General features: G+C 37.2%; 1 protein-coding gene and 1 long non-coding RNA gene across 2 annotated transcripts in view; one reads left to right on the forward strand and one right to left on the reverse strand.

The window, feature by feature from the left end:
- The window catches only part of NRG3 (neuregulin 3), a 392,904-nt gene that overhangs the window by 351,835 nt on the left and 17,208 nt on the right, over positions 1-23,861 (reverse strand). The gene's annotated exons all lie outside the window — the stretch shown is intronic.
- Positions 1,955-15,105, forward strand: LOC140684432 (uncharacterized). The gene is made up of 4 exons (XR_012056685.1): positions 1,955-4,481; positions 8,543-8,631; positions 12,229-12,338; positions 14,938-15,105. It is a non-coding gene; the product is annotated as an uncharacterized lncRNA (long non-coding RNA).

Below are 23,861 nucleotides of genomic sequence, written 5' to 3' on the forward strand. Positions count from 1 at the left end.
CTCTGACCTTTGGTCTCAGAAAACCAACTGCATCTCACAAATACAGGGATATCCTAGTTTTTGGAAATTTATCTTTCAGTCACTGTCTTCACTCACTGATTTTGCATAAACTATCCTTAAATACTGAGCTGGTTTTCTATTCTATAATGAGGAAGCTTTTTCTGATTAAGAATCCTTTCGATTAAGCAGTCATGTAATTTTAATTATTTCCCCACCATGGTCCCACCATTAATTCTTGGGAGGTAACATACCTCCTGGTATGGTAACATATCTGCTGGGTGTCTGGCCTCTGGTCCTTGCTTTATCTCCTATTTGTTCATCCTAAAAGCTTCTTTTAATTGAGTGAGAAAAAAGTCAGGCGGGCACACATACACATGGCTGTACTCTCTCCACAGCACACTGCTTACACACAAATGAGATAAAAATTACCTCTAAGATGAAAAGCACTTTAAATCTTGAAACCCGATTTCCTATCACATAGAACTTTCCAAAAATATGTTACTTTTGAGATATATGTGATTTTAACACTAGCAATGCCAGCTAAAGTGGGAACTTTGAAAAAATGTTGAGCTCAATCAGTTTGATCATTAAAGTTATGCAAATGGAAAAACATTCCTTCCTTTTAAACTTTGCTACATTTTAGTTGCAATCATAAGATTCAAGAAGTGAGGATGGTGTTTAAATGTCAGAAACTTGACAGCATCTTAGCACAGTCCCAGCTGTGGTCAATAGTAGAGCTTCTCTGTATTTCAACAGGAACACGATTTTACTCACAGTCAGCAACTGAGAACTGGCTCCAGCTTAAATGAGAAGCTGTAGAAATTACTTGTCTGTAGGAGCAGGCAGCAGGTTTCACTGCACACTACCAGCTCAGGAAGTTCTGAAGTAAAATGTACAAACCCAAACCAGTGCTGGGCTTGTACCACACATCACAGGATGTCACTGTTAGGGCACACTGGTGGTTCTCGCTGTCCTGCAGCACAAATGCCAGGTTCCTTCAGGAGAGCATGCTGCTGCAGAGGGTCCTCCAAGAGGTTTATCTCTGCCACTATCTACCCATTTCAAGTATATGAAGAATAAGTTGTATAGATAGCGTGGAAACTCCTCAGGAATTGCTCAGGACCTGCGCTGGAGGACATCCCCCTAAAGCCAGCAGAAGTGTTCCTGCTTAAGCAGAGAACTTCCCTGAGTTATGGCATGGGGGTTTCCTTCCCCGTGACATTCCAGGCCTTTATTTACTAAAGCAAAAAGATTTTTAATTAAGAATTATTTTCCTAATTAAAATCCAGTAGGATAAGGAGAGTTTCCATTTGTTGAAATACAATTGTTCTATCATCTTCCTTATTCCAAAGAGATTTTTAGTTTGGCAGTTATTGTGTCTAATTCATTTTTAAAAACCTATATAAGCAAACAAAAAACAACTAAAATAAAGTAGTTGAATTATAAACAGGAAAATTCTGAAGAACAAATTTTTGAAATCATTGCTCCAGCATATGACCTATGGCAGTGCAGTAATTTAGCCTCATGTTTTATACTGAGTCTATTGAATTAAAGAGATCTTTCTTATTAATATAAAATATTCTATATCCTTATTATCAAGCTGCTATGAAGTTTGCAATTTGGTCAAGTAAATTGGTCAAGTAGATTGGTCACATCTACTATAACAGCCAAATATTGACATGCCTACAGAATCTGAATTACCTGTTAGCTTAAAAGTGGCCGTGCTCACTATTTTTATAAAATAAGAAGAGACTTAAATGACTCAATTTTAAATGTAAAGTCCTCATCTCTCTGAAAATCCTGGAACACATTGAGAAGATAAATCTCTGGCCAATGTAGCTGAAAACCAAAACCAACTAGAAAGATAGAGAATTTTTTTGGGTTTTTTTTAAGAACAGATTAAAACTGAGAGCAAGAGTAATTGCAATCTCTTTTTTTTTTTTTTTTTTTTTTTTTTTTTTTTTTCTTAAGCTATGCAGGTGAGTGTTTATATTAAAATACTGTAAAATATACTCAGGTATAAAGAGCTTGCAGTTTTATTCTAATTCGTTTTCCTTCAGGTTCAGAATTACCAGCAAAGAAAATTGCTCTAATTGCAATGCTTTGCATACAAATAGTGATTATAGCTTAGTGGATTGTTAGGACATGACACTGCACAACTTATTAGATCAAACTGAGTGAAGCCTACACCATACCAATTTTCAAATGTAGGTAAAGCAAGTTAAGTTCTCTCAGAAAATATAAATATTTATGACCCAAAATTATGGGTGTCAACCTGCCAGGCACATTACATGATCCCTGATTCAGAACTATGAAATAATCATAGGAAAAAGCTGCCACAATATAGGATGTCATTAAAACCCAACAGCAGCAAAATCAATTTTAATTAGATCCCAAGAAATGAATATGTAGAGACCAAAAGCATTTCTTCAATATATTAATATAGTTTTTTTACTTGATTAGGTTTATGGAATTCATCAAAGGGATGCTGAGTTACTGGAAAGGTGCACATGAAAGCACTGAGACAGTGAATTGCATACAGAGGTATTTCTTCATTTCCAGATATTTAGTTTTATTCTAATAAATGCTCTCATAGAGAATGTAAATATGTGGAGGACAGCACAGCTCTCTCAGGCTGCACATTCAGAATGAAGTATCTCAACCTACTTCTTATGACCAAATTATAATTGTCCATAAGAAAACAAAGTTGGGAACTTCATGTACTAGAAGTTGTCATTTCCTAACTAGTACTTAGATTCCAGTTACAGTGGATATATATTGGATTTTACAGATTAGTAGTATTATAGCAGAAATTACTTGAGTTCTGGCCCATTATTTAAATCCAAGCACCATTTTTTAAAAACTAAATTACAGTGTATGTCTCCTAAAGTGCAGATCACAAATCTAGCTAGTGGCAGAGATTTTAATGGGCGTGTGTATTTTTTTTTCCCCTGAAGTTTAAATTTCTGGTTTATTGTAAAAAAAGAAGCTCTTCTGTTGTTGTATGCCAGTGATGATGGGATAATGGATTAGGTCAGGCACTGTCAGTGTATGGAGGAGTGGCTGAGGTGATGAGACAAGCAATCTCTTCCACCACTTTAGAATTTCTTGTATCCTGCAAAGCAGTTTAGCTTGGAATATTTCCTAGTTTGTAGACTATAATTATTTTATGCTTTGTTTATATACTGTTATCTTCACTTGTTAATAATTCCTGACAGTAAAAAAATACTCCAGGAAGTTAACACAAAAAGCTTGTAGCAAGATGCAGCTGAAAATCACCTTAAATACTTTCCAATAGTCCCACCTTTCCTGCCAAGCTCTCTTTCACCACAGCTGCAGCCTGGATTCTTTTGTGAACCACTCACACTACATGTCTAGCTCAAGGCAAGGAAGCCTGCATATTTAATATTTTGGTATCTGTACAACTTGTGGAAAACTCAGGTTTCCAATAGCATTGTAGAATGCATACTGTGTTTTAAGGAAAGGTGGAAATAAGTGTATGTAACAAGTGCATTTTGGCACAGATAATGGTTTTTAAAAAATAAAAAACCCCAACAGCAACATTCTCTCACCATTTGGTATAAAATGGTCATTGTTTCTTGTAAAAATGATGGTATTTGAACTGTAATATCAAGCCAACCAAATCTCAGCCCTCAACTGAGTTAAATCAGTCTTTCTGCACTGATTGTGTGACATACTAACCCTAAAAGCAGTTGCCAAATACATCACGTGTGCTCTGAGGAATGCAACTGAAACAAAAGACAGATGAAACTCTGACATTTGGAGAACAAGAATAGATGTTATAATTAATATTTATTAAAATATTATTTCTCTATGAATGCAGGTCAACTGATTTTTTTCTTAAAAGAAAAAGTAAATTTCTGAATCAATCAGGATTTCAGAGATACTTTGTACCAATGACATGGGAATCCTCAACAAAGCTCACAGGTGGGCTATTAATGTGTCCACAAAATATGATGTGAATGTGTCCACACAGCTCAAAGATAAACACAGCAGACCAAGAGCCCCCTGTTAGCAGAGGGAGGTTTTGGCTATTTAAAATGTGACCAATCAGTAGGAAACAAAAATTAAATTAAAGCAGCCTAATGATAGAAGAATACTCTGAAATACAGTAGTCAATATTACACAGTTGATCTCTCGGCTTGCATAGTAGACTGATATTCTACAATAAAAAGACATAGGTAGGACAAGAAGTTGATGACAGATTTTGAATTTCCTATTCTTTTATATTTAACTTTTGACACTCTGTGGCTAAATTTCTGATTAATAACATTTTTCTTTTTTTTTTTTTTTTAATTTAACTTCGTGCTGAAAAGCCTCTGGTGATGGTGATGAATGAGTGCTATTTCTTTGGGAAACAGCACAATCAAAAAATAGGGCTGCAGAAACTCCCTCCTGTGATCTGAGTTTGGAGAAATCCAGATGATGTGCCTTTCCTAGTAACATGCAAAATCAGTCTGGTGAGTGGCAGCATCAGGTGCAAGAACAAAGAAAGGTCTTTGTTCATATTAAATTGAGGGGCTGCAGTGGGGTTCGCATCAGCAATTCTGTCCCAGGCACACAGAGTATTACTGCAGGGCTGTTTGAGGAATAATTCCAGAGCTGGGCAGTCACGAGAATGTAACATGGAAATAGTTTTCTTGATTTCATTGCAATTGGTCCCAGGCTTAGAATAAAACTCAAGCTTATGTACTTAATTTACCTAATTGCCTTGCTGTATGAGGCCTCTGTACTTAAACTGTTAGCATATCATCCTGACAGGCTGTAAACTATAGCTATATATCAGCGAATAAATGTAAAACTATTGATGTACAGTCTGCCACTGCGGAACACTGTGTAATTTACACATCCATTATGCAGCCACAAACACATAGATCCATATCTTCCTGAGCAGCTCTATCCAAGCTGTCTAGATTTTAGCCAGTGCTGCCCATTTATTCTTAAATCACTTGTGCTAGCATTGTTTTAACACACTAAGAAGACATGTTTGACAGAGCAATCCAAAAAGTCATCTAACTGTATCTCATATCCAGGTCGCATCTAACACTGAAGGAATTTTTTTGGCAGAAATTCATTATTAAGAAGGTGTTTACTGTTTTCCTTTCTCTCCCTCTTTTTTCTCCTTTTCCTTCCCATATTTTTTGGTTGGTTGGCTGTTTTTTAAGTCTCTGGCCTGCAGCGTGTGTTGCAGAAGAGAATAATTACTTTCCAGGACACTTGGTGGATACAGTCCAACCAAGAATCATTCACAGATTTGTTTAACCACTTTGCAATGCATGGTATGAGTGTAAAAATCTGTTGCTATTTGATCGAGAAGCTTTGACCTGATTATTGTGTGTCTGCAATTGCACATCCCTAAGGTGTTCCACTCAGAATTAACCCTCTTCCCAATGTCACTCCTACTCCTAAAACAGGCTTTTAACAGAAAGTCTCAAATGAAGAAGTGAATGGCAGTGAATTCAGACAATGAATGAACAAACAGGATAACCTGGAATAATCATTATTTGTCCTGAAGAGAATGAAAGTTTCATCGACTTTAATTTAAAATTGGAAAGCAAATTTCAGTCTGAAGAATGAATTGGTTCTAATACAGTACCATTTCATTCTTTGGTAAGGCCTTTTACTTCCAGGACTGCTAACAGGTTCCCTGCAGTGGCTCTGCAACAGTCACTTCCCAGTTTATACTCTGAAATTTTCTGTCTCAGGCAATTTCATCAGCATGGCCAGGACTGCCACACAAGCCAACCCAAGGCTTGGTGTCCTCCACAGAGCTTAAGCCACTGGCAGAGCTATTGCAGAATTCAGTTCACAGCTCAGTTCTCTGCACATTTCCTGCATGCCCAAGGCCTTGCTGCATTGCCAGGGCAGATCCTGACTGCTCCTGGCTGTCCTGGCAATAGAGAACTCAGCAGGGCCAGGACAGGGGTGCCCTTGGACACAGCACTGGTGAGGCCACACCTCAGATCCTCTCTTCAGCTTTGGGCCCCTCACTACAGAGCGGGCAATGAAGCTGAGGAGGGTCTGGAGCACAATTCCTGTGTGGAATGGCTGAGGGAGCCAGGGGTGTTTTGCCTGGAGAAAAGGATGCTCGGGGGTCACCTTGTCACTCGCTGCAACTCCCTGAAAGGAGGCTGCAGCCAGGTGGGGAGTGGTCTCTTCTCACAGGTAACAAGCAACAGAACAAAGGAAAATGGCTTTAATTCATGGCAGGGGACATTTAGATTTGATATTAGAAAAAAATTCTTCACTGAAAGAGTGGTCAGGCATTGGGCTGCTGAGGGAATCAGCGGAGTCATCAGCCCTGGAGGTATTTAAAGGACATGGAGATGTGGTACTTTGGGATATGGTTTAGTGGTGGATTCAGAAGTGTAATGATTGGATCAAGGATCTTTTATTTCTACAACTTTCCATTTTGTGTGCAAGGCCATGAGGGCCTCAAGGTGAAACTGTATTGCACACAAATTTTTTTGTACAATCAGTTGTCTATCTTGGCTAGACCTTCAGGCTTTTCTTTTACAAGAATAATTATCGAGAGTTTATTTACTAGAACAATATTGGAACCTTTGGTAAGACACTGCTCTCCAGTCACCATATGAAGCAGAATAATATTACTGCAGCTAATAAAATATATAACTGGATTTCTTAAGATTCATAGACCCCTTCCCCTTCAGTTTTACAGAAAAATAGGACTTTTTTTTTTTTTAACACTTGCTGTGCTTCTTTTCAGGATGATAGTAGGTCTTGGAGTTTGGGAACCTCTTAAATCCTATTCTGGATTGGTCATAGAAAAGACAGCAATAGTCTAAATCCATGTGCAATTGTCTTTTTCATAAAAATGAGATATGAGAGTGAACATAATTTCAGTATCATTTCAGTGGGACAGGATTCAGCCTTAAGTGTTCTAGTCACTAATTTCTGCTTTGATGACATGATTATTACCTAAATGTAGGAGAAAGCAACAGAATTTTTATACAACGTGGGTGTTTTCACCTGCTACAAGTAAGAAAAAAAAGCCCACAGCTTGAAGAACATCAGAGTAACAATGGTAATTAGGTATTGGCATATCATCCAAGAAAGAAAGAAAAAAAAAGAGCTTGAAAAATGATACAGCTTAATAATGGTTTAGTAGCCTAGAGCTATGCAACAAGTTCTCAAAGAGAAACGTAAATTGTGAATGACAAACACTTGTGATTCTTACATGGGGTGACCAGTAAGAAACACAGGAAATAAGCACAAATTATCCCATTTAAGTCTGTGTAAGGAATACAATCAGACATCTGTGTGCAGGCCTTCATGCAGTCAGACAGTTTTCCACAAATGCCAATTGCCACATCACACACGGCACCTTCCTGTAGAAGTTATGGTGTTAATCTCATCTAAAGTATACCTGCAGTGACAGCATGTACCAGGAAATTCTCACAGAAATTACAGAATATTGCTTTCTGAATCCATTTAAACCCCAAAACATTCTGGAAAAATTTATATATGAAAATTTTTTTATAGCCAATGCTTCCAAAACGTAGTGTTACTAATTATGATCAGAACCAGTATAGCATTCCAGATAGATAAAATGCTTTTAAAATCCTGGAAGACTGCAGCAACCACATGCATTTATATATTTGGTTTCTGAAATGAACTGACAGTTCGGCTGACAGAAAGTCAGGGTACACCAAATCAGAATACACATATATCCACCTGGAAGTGTGAAAAGATCAAGACCGGGTTTAGAACAGTTTGTACAGCTGAGACTGTCTTGTGTCCATCAGAGTCAATGACAAACACTGACAGGGTCAGCTGGAGCTGAGCAGAGCTCAGACCAGGTACACCAGCAGGCTTTCTGCTCATTCCTATTCTTAGAGCCAGCTGCTCTGAGCTACCTCACTTCAAGCCATGTAGATATTTTTGGAGTCTGGAATTTCCAGCCTTTTATTTTCTCTGTTCAAGTACAACCTCCCAGACAAGCTCACCCTACAATTCTAATTGGACCTGGAAGAAAATGTAAAGATTTGAGCATTTGCTTGAAATTGGAAGGCAACCAAATTTTTGAAAGCTTCCTTAAAATGGAATAGCTGGTTTTTCTACCCAGATTTAAATGCTGGATGACATATTAAAGAGAAATATTGAACTGGCCCTCCTGAGCACAAAATTGTATTCATTAGAGGCTTTTTCCCTTGTTCAACAGAAATGATTTGATTAGAACATTACATAAATATATTTCATATATGGATAAAATTGCTCTTTGCTTCACTCTCCTTGATATTTCTCTGTACAAAGATACAGGGAGTTCGCATTCTGCAGCTGAATTACGTTACAACAACACAGATGGAACTTTAGATGTAAAGCCATATTTTTAGCCAAAGCACAGTTGAAGCAATGTCATCTGATGCAGTTAGAGACATATAGAGAAGCACTTGCAGTAATACACATTTATCATTTTTAGTGAATGGCTGATACACAGCACCCTGAGTACCCTCTCCTTCAAAAGGGCAATAATTTAAAATATACTTTTTTCCTTGAACAGGAAAGAATGGAGGATTCTATTCCCATATGTGGCCTGATACTTGTGCTTCATTTGGCTACCACTCAAGCTATTCCTGCAGTTTTCACTCTGTGAGTACCTGTGTGAAAATTCATCTGTGCATGGGCACTTAAGTTATTGCCCCAGGGTGAAACCTTTGGTCATTTCTCTCAGAGAAAACAAATATTCATTGTAAGAATTGTGAAATTCCACCTCCAGAGCACAGGTGTGAATTTCCATACATTTGCAACTGTCAGAGGGAATGCTCAATGTCTTCATGGTAATATGATCATTTCCAACAGCAAAAATCCCCTCATTTCAAGAAGGAGCTGAGCTGGAATCAGAACCATTTACTGCTATCACAAAGTATTGCTGTGATGTTTCTTGGGTGTGAGAGGTTTTATTATTTCTGGCGTATTGCATATCTGATCTTAAAAATCAGAAAAAAAAATCCTATTAAAATAGGAATTTGAAAGCCCTGGAAGCATTTGGAATTTAAAAGAACTAAGAAAGGCAGAGGGTTTAGTGAGGCTCTCTGATATTCGTAGTTCTCAGTTCCTGAACTTTGATGTGCCATACAGACACATCAGTGAGGTCCTGCACAAAACTTTCTGGAAGGATAAACATACACCCCTCCAACAATTTGATCAAGTAATAGCTTGCAAATATGTAAAAGCAGCAGCAGCTCCTTGTCAATATAGTTGTCACTGGTTTTAGAAAATTAAGAAGCTGTTGGAAGCATCGCTTCAGCAAGTCCTTCCTCTTTGCTTTGAAGAGCAAAGGAAAATCTAAAAAATCTTTTAAATGTTGGAGGCCTTGGAGCCTCTTCTTGAAAAATACTGAATTTTGTAGTGCTTTATATTTCTGGTAAAAAGGATTCAGACCATGGTAGCAGGTTAGGGAGGACTATTCCTAGTAAAATAAACAAAGAGAATAGGCCAAGGAGGGAGCACAGGAAAGAACAGCTTCCTAGAAAGCCTGTGGCTGTTAGCAAGGAAAGACAAGATGCCACAGAATGGTCAAAGGACTGCTACCTTTAACCTTAAGGACAATAAGCGGCTACCACAAGCTAGACAGTGTTTTCTGAGGCACTTCACTTTTAGAGAGGAAAAGAGAAATTTCTTTTCTCTGCACAGTTTCCTACTTCACAATAAGAAGCCTCCAATAATATTTTATGAACTTAAAGCAAATAAAGTCAGAAACAGCTTATTGAAGGCTGTTTTTCTTGCCTTCCTCCCCAGTGGGAAAGCAAATGAGCAGATAGCAGCCACAAGAGACTGAAGAGTGTGGGTGGATGGTCAGGGTACAGAATGTTAGATTACTCAGCAATTTTGTTGGCTCTGATACGTACCCATGACTACATCTTGATTCCTCCCCAGAAAAAGCATCTAATTCGTCTCAGAAAAGCAAAAAAGTTAATTACTGAATAAATGATAGAGCCCCACCTACTGTTTTATTGCAGACATTTCTAGATAGACACACACTTTGTGCAAATGCAATTCATTAGTGCATGCATGGGCATTTCTATTAGAGGAGCCCTAATTATGGATTAAATCACACCATGGGTATGTTTTGCACACACAAATACAGATTTTGCAGTTAAAATCTAGAAATATAGGTGGATTTCTTTCCATCCTTCTTGTAAATCAGGCTTCTCTGCTTCATATGAGCATACACACATACCAAAAACTCCCCAGGGAAAGATTAAAATTTTTCAAAAAGCTTTGAAAATCTTTTGGTCAGCAGTTGACAGAATGAGCGCTCATTTTGTTAACAACACTGGTATTGGGGATCACTGAGGGTCTATCACCCTATACCATCCTTACCAGATTATCTGGCATATTTTCCACCCAGACTCTCTCTGCTCATGTGTAAAGGAAAGAAAATATATCCCAGCAATGTGAACATCCCTTGAAGTGGCACAATTTTTGTTATTGAAATAGAAAAGTCTAAATGCAATGTGCATGAAAGATAAGGGATGTATTATTCTCATTTTAAGGAAGTGGAACCACAGGACACTGGGAGTGAGGCAAGTACCAGCCAGACATTAAATGTCTTGTCCAGACCACCAGCTCTCCAACACATAAATAATGCAGCACAGAAGCTGACTCTCAGCACACACAAGTCTTTAAAAAGGGTCTCCTTTTTCACCTATCTCCTCGTCATTGCTGTGCTTCCACTTTAGTTCATGTGACCTGAAATTCCCATTGCAAAGGGAATTCTTAGAAGAACTTTCCTGAAATCCCATGTCCAGAGTGGGAAGCGTATTTTGAAAACACTGAAATCCATTCCTGTAAGTGGTAGCAGTCATGAATTGGCATCACATTTTGCAGGAAAAGTCTTGTTTTTCAAATGTTACCAGTTACTACAAGTTCACAGACTGGTGTGATTTTAAAATAGCAGAATTGTGTCAAAACTACAAGGTAAAAAGACCTCGTGCAAGCAAAGTGAATTGAAATAAGTAATGAAATGTGACAGCTGGAGGAAAGGACTGATTCATTTATCACATTGAGATTGGCAACAAGCTTCAAAACCCTGTTGTTAGCTGGCAGCAACTGTTCTGTTCTGTCAGTGTAATAGGTGATAAGCCAAAAGGTGGAAGAAAACCCTCCATATTACTCACTTATCTCCACAATTTCATGGTAGTGTTTTTGATAATAATTTTAAACAAAGCTCTCCACAGTGTCTCCATAAAACTAAATAGAAATTAATATTTTTTTTTGAGTATGAGATTCTTCAAATTAAGTATACGCATTTTTCTAACTTCAGATTTTGCCCCTTATTTTTTAAGCTGTAATATTTGCTGTCAGTAGCTGATATGGTTTTACTTTCTCCTCTTAAAAATACTAAACAATTTGAAACTGGCCAAGTAAAGGATGTGGTCATAAGCATTGACTGTTTCTTGTTTAAGTTATACAAGTTTTTTTTTATTACAAGACCTGAAATTATTATTATAATATTAGTAGTCTTATACAATATATTTAAACACTTCTAAATATGAATATTTATAAAATAGAGTAAACATTGATAAGTCACAAATAAGAGAGGACACCTTGTTCTTCATAGTACAAAGCCCTCCAACCTCAAAATATATAAATTTTTTCAAACTAAAAACATATTAAAAAGGAGACAAGTTGTTTCTGGAATATTTGGAGCATAGCCTTGAACAGCATGACATTATGCACAGACTAAAAGTCTAGCATTTCTAAGTTCTTCTGTAAAATTACATTTTTTGAAGGATGCATTTAAACCATCCACACAATGCATGCAAAGTTTGCTTGATACTAGGACAAGGGTGCATTAAACAATCTCTTTTCTCCCGGAGGGACAAAGGTGAGGCTGCAAAGATGTGGTAGCAAAAAATATTTTGCTAAGTACAAATGCCAAAATCCAATGGCAAAAGAGACGGGAACTTAAAATGGTTACAAATAATTTTGGCAAGTTAATATCAATACAGTTTATTGCTGACCATAACAATAGGCAGCCAGACCATATAGCCTATGGAGTTTCTGTGGCACCAGCTGAAAGAATTTATGACACATATTTCTTATTACTAAATTTCTAAAATAGCTTACTAGGGAATAAAGAACCCCAATGCTCAATTTGATATTTAATGCAATAATTTGCTAAATAGTTGAAAATTTAGGCTGCTGAATAACCCAGTATTAAAACTTGTCTCTCCTTTCTAGATCTGCTTTGAGAACACAGCCCCTCTTCTGGCTGTAAATTTTACTGTCTCACCTGGGCTCCTACTCTGTCTTGTTCTCTAAAAGGACGGGGCTTCCTGAGAGGCATTAAGGTAGGAAATAAAGCATTGTTTGGATGAACAGGAGACAGGCATGTCACAGGCACTTTCTGACTAAGTAAATGAGAAACAAGGAAATGTGGGTACACCTGCTACTAGTTTTGCACAATGCTCACCATTCTGTCCTTACAGATTAAATACACACCAAACAGATATCAACTTCTGGCAAAGCATGACTATGTTTTAAACTCCTGTATTGCTAAGTGTACAATCCACATTATCCTCAGTGCCAGTTAGGACTTTGTGTGAATATCCGTTTTCATATCACATGAGAGTGTGAAGAATGAAATTTTCTCTAGACAGATCAAATGACTGAGATTAAATTTGAAGGGCCAGACATTTGGAATAACTGTTGACTTTGCAGAATCCAGCAGCTTTACACCACTTGAGAGTCTGGCCTAAGGTATATATTAATCTGTTTGAAGTATTTAAAGCGTTCTAGCTGTATCTCCTAATAGCAGCTTTGAAAATGTGTTGCAGACCTAAAAGGATGTTAATATTATGTATACTTTTTCTCTTATATAACAGATAGAAGGAGAAAAGAATTTAGGAATATCTGAATTACTGAAACTCATATCCCAACCCTGATACTGCCTTATGGATATCAAGAAGAAGGAAGCTTTCCAATAATACTCACACGGACTTGCACTTCAGGCACAGAAAAGTAGTTTTGATTATCACACGTTCAGAGCAGTCAAATAATTTATCACAGCAAAGTGTGAAGTGAAATTGGAGACTACAGATAAAAGGCACATAGGCTGGAGAGACATATATATTTACACTTTAGAATGAAATTCTTTTTAGAAAGTTAAAGCTAGCATATGTGTATCAATCAAAGTCCAGCCCTTTCTCTCATGAATAAGATTTTGCTGCCATCTTAAAGTAAAATTGAGTCCTAAGAGAAAGGCAGCTTTAATGGGGTATGAATTTTAAATAAAGCAAAGTAAGAGCATATCAGCATAGCTCAATGCTGCAGTCTGTGGGAACAGATTTGTGGCTGTAGTTTTGTCTGCATCTTTATTTTCCCAGTATATCAGTGGCATCAGTGCAAGAGATTTCAGATTGACTTCACAAGCTTACATATTTTCCATGTCCGGCAAAGAAGGCTGCAGACTCCTTGAGAGGAGTGAGAGCAACCAAAACCTTCAGAAAAACTGGGAAAAAAAATTACCTCATCTCACCTCTGTCAGTAGGGTTGTTGTGTGCTAAACAGAAAAAAATGGGGAAGGTTTTTTATTGACTGTTGTCACCGCTTAATTAGAATTTCTTCCCCCTCTTCAAAAAAATAAAATTATTATGGACACAATTATATCTACTGTTTGTCTCCACTAGCACAGACTTGACCATCATATGCCTGAAAAATAAATGGCTGACTCAAATGAATGGGTTATGGCTGAAATAAAACTGACTTCCATGAAGCCTTCAGCTACTGCACACTTCCAGCCAGAGCTGCTTCACATTTGCAAATTTACAAGTATCTGAAAACATGAATCTTAAAACTATCTTTAATTAATCCAACCTTTTTTTTATAGCAACAGACATATTAACCTTGATGTTCTTGTCTATAATTTAACAAATTATATATGGTTTACCATAGTTCAGTTTCACATTCTCTGTGGAACTATCATGTTTTAATTAGTTGAACTCCTACGAAAGAACTGGATAGACTCTGTGCCTTAACCTTATATATATAAAAAAAATTTCAGATTGCTACATTTGGTATGAAAATGCTCAGTAAAATGCTTGGTATGAAAGGCTCAGGATGATTATGAAATCAAGGCAATTCTTCTCAACTTAGCAGTCAGTATTCTTTCAAAGCATTATAATTCTTATTTCACTGGTGTTTATTTTGAAAATTATGTACTTCCATATTCCTTTTTTTTGGTTTATCTTTTGCAGCTTCTCAACTTTAACATTGCTTTTCCTCTCATTGTGACTAGAAATATATTATTTTATATTCTGCTTAGGGCTACTAATACAGTAGGCACACATTCCTACCGGTAGCACAATTATGTTTTTAGAAAATCCAATATAAAAGGGAAAAAACGGAATAATATAAGGGTTTGGGTTTTTCTTTTTCCTTTATGTTGAAAAAGTAAAATTTAGTCTTCTACTTTTTCTTCTGAAAACATATACATTTTCTTTAGTTATTTTCCTCAACACAACACAACAACTTTTCAGCAGTCACTTAAGAATAAGTCTTTGCAACAACACTACCCGAAAAAGCAAGAAATATAGAACTCTTCAATAAAGCTCTAATCATAAATTAAATCTTTCTATACATCTCAGAAAGTAATTCTGTGCATAAATGCAAATACCAGGCTTCTGCACAAGGAGACATCCATTTGGCTTCCATTCTCAAAATATTAATATTGCACAAATTTAATCTTCCAAGACAGAAATATTAATGTTTTGGACAAAAATTGTGTATAGTCATTGCAAGGTTCGATAAATATGCCGAAATGCTGTTTTAGAAATACTCTTATTTTGTATAAGATCTTCATTGATAAAGGAAATGGATTTTTGCATTTGAAAATGTTCAAAGCAATTTAGACAGAAGGGTGTAATAACATTTCTCTTTGTGATGTTGCAGCTCTATAAGGAATAGAAGACACGTGGAAAAGCCCAAGGTGTCAAACATGATGGGCAAAAGTAATACTTCTCTTACCTTCTTTTTTATTACAAAAATGCATAGCACTGTCTAGTGAACATAAAATCTCACTGAATTAAATTAAAAGTACTGTCTTTCTTTCTACTTCAATATTGCCTTATGTTTTTTTCTTTAGTTTTAAGAAAAAACAAATTTGAAATAAGATTAAATCAGTCTTGTAATTCTGCATAACATGATGTAACTTAATACTACCAAAACAGACCTCAAATTAGAATAAAAAGGCCAATTCTATCCAAATAAATGTGCATTTTAAGAACAAAGACTGAATCAACTGAATTCAATCGTTTAACAGCTATCTCAGTGTTACTTAAGCAGCGTGATATCAAGGGATAAATCAATTCAGATTTCATAGAAAGTGTTTCCATAGTAAGGGAAGGATTAGGAGGTGGAAAACCCCTCCCTCATTTGCTCATACAGCCATTTAAGAGACATGACATGACTGCTGCAAATATGAAAGACTAAGTTATGGCTCACAGTGGTTCTCTCCATTACAAGGAAAGACAGGAAAAAAGACTGAAAGGAAGGACATATGAGACTTGATGAAAAACTACCTAAGCTCCCCAGGAAATGTGGCCCCACTGACACTGACCCAAGTGCCCGTGGGTGGCGGAATTTGCATTTACTGTCATATCATCAAAAAACCCCAACCAACAAACAAACACAAAGCTAAGGGGTGCACAGCTGCCTTCTGCCTGTCAGACCCAGCCACTCCTGGCTGTGCAGTCATTGAGCACCCACAGCAGTGTGTTCCTTCCCCCCTGCAAGCACAGCACCACTGGCCATGCTCTGGTGCTTTGGGACACACAGCCTGGCGTAAGGCAAAGCTCCTGGGGGCTCCCCACACCTTGCAGAGGCTTCTGGCAGCAGCATTAAGATGGTTGCATCCTCATCCTGAGGAGAAAACAGGGAGTATTCAGAGGTTTACAAGGAGTTTAATCCCCATTTCGGTCAAAATACTAAAAACTCATCCTTTCATAAAGGCACAAAGTGAATTTAGAGCAAGAAAATTCCTGTATTCTCTTGTCATTATAGGCAAATAACTGAGATGTCTGTACTGACAAGCTCTGTATTCAAAATTCTACTTGTGGAAAACAATTCATTATCTTCCCAGAAATCCTGGTCAAGTATCTGTTCTAGGAGAGAGCTTGATTAAGCCACAGCCAGTAGGAGATGGATATGTTCCAGAAAGGTGGCAACAAGTTTCAGCAACAAAAGGTAGCAAATAGATGGGAAAAGTATGAAGTGAGGAAGGAACACAGGGACAGGGGAGAAGAGTTCATTTGCATGTAGGAGAGCAGAGTGGGAATTCAATAATCAGAAGAGAAAGGAATCTTAATAAAAGAATACCTCTATCTGGAAAACATAATGTTATTTCACCAGTGTCAACTTCATTCTGCAGTGGTTACCCACTTCTTTATAACAACACCATCAATTTTTGTCTATTTTACAAAAATAAATATCCTTCTTTCCTTCCCCCAAAACAATGAATTAGCAAAAGAATTTTAATGCAAACCAGCCTCTTTTTTTCACCCCGTTTCAAGAACTAATTTTTTTTTTTCAAAATAAACTCTACTGAAGACAACAGAAAAATAATAAATTGAATACATCAGTTTTCTTGTAAGCACATTTTTTCTTGCAGAAGGCTTTTAAAGCTGGAAAATCCAGAACATGGGATATGGGAGTATTTTAGTCCACAATCAATCCATCATGCTGCCCTACTTTTAAGCAAACGTGTGTTAAGAAAAGAGGAAAGAGCATGAAAGAGAGAGAGGTAAAAGCAGCAGTCTAATATCTTGTAGTGTGTGAATAGTCCAGCCACTGAAGTTTGTATGCCCACACAGAAAAGAAAAAGGTGAGCTTGCAGGAGAATGTTTCATTTATATTCCTGATAATGAATCACAGTGGTTTACCACACATAGCTGCAGAGTGGCCTTCCACTTTGAGCAACAAAATAAAATGGTTTTAGGAAAGGTGAATGGAAAATTCCTCCTCTGTAAATAGATTTCACAGGTGAAATAAAATTAAAAAGGGTATATTTCCCATGAAGAGCAACATACTGCAGCTTTAACTAAGACTGTCTAGTCTCTGCAGGATCCCAGCAGCAGCACACAGAGAAAATCCCTATCAGCAATTTTTATTCGCCTTTCACCCCCTACCAGCTCTAATAACATCTGCTAAATTTATTACACACTCTGCTGTAGGAAATAAAAAAAAAATGCTGCCTTGAATACTGATTTTTAATGTCATCTGGAATGAAATATCCTTTGTTTTATAACGAGATAACATACCCTTTCAAGGAAGTCGCCCTGTTCAAGATTAGGACAGTAGTCCCATTCTTCATGACAAGTGATATAAGAGCATCTCCTGACATCAGCCTGTATTTGTGTTTATCACAGGTAAAGTAATTGTTTTGTGAATCCTCTCTAGTTCCCCATGGGCCTCGAGGTCCCATCCCACCTTCCACTTGGTTCCACCAACATGTGCTTCTTCTTTAACAAAAGAACCTCTCACTTGCTCATTTCCTCAATTTGTGCAAGCTGTTAATTTTCTTCAAAGGTAAAGGAATAAAAGAAGGAGAAAAAACAGCAATCCCTCTAAATCCAGAGATCCTGTAGCTATGATAGAGTGTGGGAAAAGCAAAGGGAGAAGTAGCTGAGAGATTGACCTTCATGAATGTGAAGTAGATTCTCAATGCATTGACTTTCTTTGTACCACCGAATTGTCCTTTGCCCTTACTCCTTGCCACACCACATCCTACCTGGCCTACTATGTATCAGAAGCTTTCCAGTGGGATTACTTAGATTAGTGACCGAAAAAGCCACAAGTATCAATGGAATTAAATTAACTGCCAGAGACAGATTTTTGGCAAGAGGTGAAGTTGGGTGAATGTTACTCATCACAATTAGAAAATCTAAAATTACCATATTAGTAATCAGCCAACTGCCTCTTTGTCACTCTGTCCCCAAAATTACACATCTGATACACATGGTGCCATTCCAGGAAATGACATCAAAACCATGTAGGCCTTCTTATATAATTATGATTCTTAGTAGAGGGGAGCATCTGCCCCAGTAATTACTTGTGTCCCCTATATTCATAAATACCCTCATTTCTATAAGCATAAATTCAGCCTGGATTTATAAAAATTTATACCATCATTAAAAATGCTGTACATACACAGTAATTTTCAATACCACAACATGGCAGTTAAAGGAGATTGCCTGAGAGTTTACGTGGTTTACTTACTTTTACTTGCAAATTAATTCTGATTTTCTGCACTCCTGATACGTTAGATGTGAGTGAAAAAGTAGGACAAATCCTTATGACAAGAAAAATGCTAAGCTTGAGGGGAGAAATACAAAATTAAAGAAAATATGACAGACCTTTGAATCAGCATCCTTCCACTCTTGCTGCCATATATTAAAAGTTGGGGCAATTTCTTGAAAGGCAGCCTTGCTTCACTGCCTCTTTTTCAAGCGTGAGCAGCTAAGGTACTATAAACAAAAAATCTGTTTGGGGCTGATGGACTTGTGGTCCCTTCTGGTATGTGCTGAGATACATCCTGGAAAAGAAACTTCAGTTTCAGCAGATCTGAATATTCTGGATCCAAGCCCACTGATAAATCTCTCTGTTTACGAGGCAGCTAAGGAGATTATGTCTGTCTTTTATACCTGGCAAGAAATGTTGGTCTCATACACCACAGAACAATCCGTGCACGTCTCCACAGACACCCTAAGAACTTGATTAGCATTAATGCAGACATGAAAAAGCACTGGTAATCACACACCAGCTGATACACCTCACACAGAGACATTCCATGAAATCACTTCCTCCATTTATGTAATAATTCTCCCCCCAAAAATCAGAGAGATTTTAATATCTCAAATAATACAAGGATGTCTTTTGTGGTGGAACAAAGGAAATAGGTTGATTGACTTTACAGAAGTGGCAACAAGGGCTCAAAAAGATCAGTTGCACCAACAATAGCTAAACAAAGAATATGTAATCAACTACAAATGCTTCTTAGAAAACAAAGTTCATTGCAGAATAAACAAACACACCACACTCTCCACAAGGTGTGTTTAATTATGTGGATCTTTAAAATCCTGATGGAAAATTCAATTTAGCTCCTAAAATACATATAGCTTATCCTTAATAAATATTTATTCAGGGTTTAAATATAGTGCTCTTACTTAGATGAAAAGAGATTTTTTACCTCTCTTGAAAAGATACAATAGAAAGCAGAAAAAAAATCCCAAATCCAGGAAATGTTTCTTAAAATTGTTGTAGCTGGTGAATATCTTTAGCTATTTTGGATGGGTACTTATTTGCTATAATAATAATGCTCTGGCAGAAAGGAGGACATGCAGTATCATCATTGGGATAGTCTTTTGTTGCTTGGAAAGCCAAACCCCACACACTTTTTACTATATTTAATTACAATATAGTAATATCTATAATTTATTTATATCCTCTTTAGCTAATTTGGTAGCCAAACAGTCAGTTTTTTGTACCCTTCTTTCTGTCTCTTTGTCATATGCTACTTCCACATCCATATACTCAGACTGTGCTGATGGAAACCTCATTAAGGATTAGATTCTGGATGAAGAGAGCCCTGTTTATTCAGTGAGAGAAAAAAAATCAGTGAGGTTGCTTCCTTGAAAATTTCATAAAAACATGGCTCACTGACTACAGAACATGGCTGTGTAGTTCCTTAAAGTGCAGATACTCTGTCCCCAGCAAATCAGATAAAGAAAAAGATACAGAAAAAGACAAAGATGGGATCTCTTGTCATTTGCACTGCTTGACTGTTGCTTTAGTTCTCTTCAGCCTTTTTGGGACAGCTAAAACTCTCCCCAAGACAAGACCCTGGGCAAGCTTTGATGCATACCTGAGTATTCATATTCAGTATTATTTCTGCTTCCTGTGTGAAATCATCCTGGTGCAAGGCCTGCATCTGTGGCTGCAGTCTGCCCTCGTGGTTTGGGAGTCAGTCAGTTTGCACAGTCTGCCTTGGAGCCAGGGCTCACTTTTCAACCATTTTTTATTTAACATTAACGATTAAAGCATGCTCCTGAAACACTTAAAAAACCTCAAAACAAAAAGCAAGAATCAATGCCCCAAATCTAGTCCCTGATGACAGCAGTCTAAAGTCATAGCACATTTTGAAGTCAGTGTATCTCAGAGATGCTTACACCCTATGCATGCCATTTGTATTCACAGGTTAATCTGTTCTGAATCGGGCATCTTACCTAGCAAATATCTCCAAATGCTGGACGCTTCAAGACTGCTGACTCATTGTTCACTGTGGCTGTTAAACTAAACCCCAGTCTCATAAATGGCTTAAAATATTAAAAAACCCACCATTAAAAATGATGCAATATAACCTTGTAGCATTTCTGAGCCTAATAAATGTTTCTCAGTTACAGGGACCAAAAATTAAAGATCTAAAGCTTTCAGGAGAATTCTAGGAAATGCATGGATAGGCTGCAGCTTTTCTGAATGAATGCACCTGGGGCATATGCCCACATGGCTGATCAAGTTCAGTGAGGCTTTTTGTGTCTTTACATTTTCCTGTATATCTCTTCCCTAATCCTTTTTAACTTTTCTGGACATTGATCCAGAGGTGAAAATACTGAATCTAAACTAAAACTCAATTTTGATAAGAGGAAGCACAACAGACTGAACTGCTTTGCTGGGAGCAAGAGAGGATCCCAACAGATTTTGCTGTTCTGTTCTTTTCCCCTAAAACTGCAGGGCCCATGTGTCAGTATGAGCCTGGAATAGAAACAAGAGATTTGAGGTACACAACTCTCAGAAAAACTATTTTGGAGGGAATGGAATTGGGAAGTAGAGGACTTAGGTAATGCTTCCTTCTGCCTTGCTCCCACCACTGCAGACATTAATTTTGCTTCTTTGCATTTTTGATATGAATAAAAACAAACAGACAAACAAACAAACTTCATTCCATTTCTGAACACAAGCGTCTCTCAGTTGGATTTTACTTGTCCATCTGTCCATAATTATATGGCTATCAGCAATATTTATATTTATGAAGCTCTAGTGCACCAAAAGCCACAACACAGAACACATCAAAGGCACTCAGTGGAATGGAAATAAACCAACATGTTCAGACTAAAACACTGTATGTTTTTCACTAGGAGCATTTATTTCAAACTACAGTTGCATACGGTTCCTCAGAATCTTCCTGAAAATTTTTGTCTGAACTGAAAAGGTTATACATCTTCTCCGAATTACCATTACACTTGGATTCCATAAACAAATATTAGTGTTAAGTTTGAAACTATTATAAAAACTCAAATAGATATAATCAATTTTATGGGTTTTTCCATGGTTGTTGGAAAGAGTAGGAAAAAGAGCTGTGCTGGCTTTATGCTACTCTTTAAAGCAGCAGAGAAGCAGCCTGTAATAGCCAGCAACATAAAAACCATCATTGTGTGTGTTAGATGCTCACACTGTTGACATCATGTTCGTTCTGCATCAGAACTGAAAATCCCTCTTGCATATTTTTCTGATCATTGTAGTGACTAAGCTTTATTTAAACACATGCCACAAAAAGTTACATAGGCACAGATGATACAAACTTTTAGCTAAAAAAGCAGACCCAAAATACTCTTTCTAAATTGGTCTGCATTTTTTTCCTCATCAGATGTCACCTTCTGACCTGGATATCATGCTTATATCACATAAATTCAGGTTTTCTTTTTAAGAGCTTTGAGATCAGATATCCTGGACAGTCTGTGTTTCCACACTGCAACATACCAAATTAATTCATATTTTTCTCTTTGAGTTTCTTCCTGTGTAAGCCAGCCAATTACTTCATGACACAACATTCAAATTTTTAATGTGTAAATCTTTCTCATCGGACATGAATTTTGGGTATCAAGGAAATGGTTCAAAAATAGATCCAAAATAGTTATCTCTCAATTATTATGTAAACATTTATCCAAGTGTGGTATTGTTTTATACAATTATGTTTGCTCTCTTTAATTCCTGTAAATGGTTGACTCCCTCCAAACAATTTCCTTAAATTCTGTTTAAAGTATGTTTCATTCATAGAATTATTGTCTTTAAATGGTGCTATGTATCATTCAACAAAGTCATTTTTGTTTCAGGTGGCAATAGTCCTTTCTTTATATGTCTCATAAAAAAGGAAGATAATGACAGGTGGTTGAAGAGAGCTGTAGCATCAAGCAAAAAAGTTTAGTCAAAATATCTGCAGTATTAACTCTAATGTTTATCTACTCATTTCTCTGCCAAATACTGCAATAATGACTGCCTGGATATCATATCTAACCAACTTGGGATTTCCTTTACAACAATTATATCTGAAGCCCTATGGCTCCCTAATAAAACAAAATATAACTATTTTACCTACTGTACAAACTATGTCCCAGAGTGCTTTTAAGTTAAATGACACAATAGTGGTGATAAAAAACCTGAAAGTAAAAAGAAAGCATATTGGTTAAGAACAGAGAAGCAACATATATTTTTAGGGAACTTCTAAAGGTGTCACAAAGTCATCCCAAATGTCAAGGATTTTCTTGCAGCTGCAACTGCAAGGTAGAAAATAGGAAAATAAATGAATTCCAGTAGGAAATAACCAGGCAAAATGGAGGTAAGAGTGGTGACAGGTGTTCCCAAAAATAGTTGTGCTCTATTTTGACATGCAGAGTAAAGAAACTACACTAAACATAGGCACATTGCCTTTCACTAACATTTTTTATTCATGCTGTATTTTTAGAAAGCTCAGATTTTAAAAGAACATTGACATTTCGATGTGTGAAATGCATTGTGCCATCTCTGTGTATCTGGATTTTCAGGTCACAATAAACTGAGGAAGAAGGTTAATGGAGACTGCCAAAATAAGCTTTTGTAAACTGCAGCAGGGAAGGTCTTGGTAAAGGGACACCAACACGCACAGCCATAGACATGCACACAAAAGCACAGCAGAACAGGAAAGGGGGCAAAAATGAAACTAAGCTCTAAAGCCAGAAATCTCTGCTGCTTAGAGAGTGGAATGATGCTAAAGGCTACTCTGAAGCCCATGGAATGGGGTAGTAAATGCATTCATCAGTAGGAGAGAAGATGGCAACAGAGCAGAGTGAATTCTTTTCTTGGGCAGATTGAGCCATTATTGAAAATGGTCAAGGTTATTGCTAAGTAAAAGATGTTAGAAGGGGGAGAGACAGCTATTTATTGTGTTTCCTTCACATAAGAGGGCATAACATATGCCTCTGCCATCTGCTCTGCCCCTGTTTGCAGCTGAGGTCAGCTTCTTATTCATTATCAATGTCATAATCAATCACCAATCTCTAATCTCAATCTCTTCTTGGGCAGAATAAACACAATACTGTCAGGTGCTGTAAGTACTGCTTTTACTAGCAAGTTATTCCAACTACTGCAGATCTTAAAAATATTTATAATTGTGACATTGTTTCCAGAGGAGATCCTGTGTCTCAGGGTTCAGCAGAGGGCAAACCCCATGCAGGCAGCTATTCCCCAAATGCCAGTGCTCAGGGGATCCTCTGAAGTCACTGTATGATGCAGCAGGAGGCACACCCCTGCATCTACTACTACTAATAATATCATGCATAGCATTTCACCAAGAGTTTTCACCAGTCCAAGTTTCCAGAAGTTAGCAAGCATTTTAGCAATTTGCAATCAGGAAAGCCATTTGAATATGTAAAAGGAAGATACAGAAGAAGTGATGCACCCCAGTGTAGTCCAAAAGTACTGAGTCAGTCACAAGAAGCTAGAGCCATGAGGCCAGACTGGAATGCACAGAGACCATGGAGGCAATATGCCTGTGATCCTCTCTTTTT

Source organism: Taeniopygia guttata, chromosome 6, assembly GCF_048771995.1.
Source record: "Taeniopygia guttata chromosome 6, bTaeGut7.mat, whole genome shotgun sequence".
In the NCBI taxonomy this organism is placed as follows: Eukaryota; Metazoa; Chordata; class Aves; order Passeriformes; family Estrildidae; genus Taeniopygia; species Taeniopygia guttata.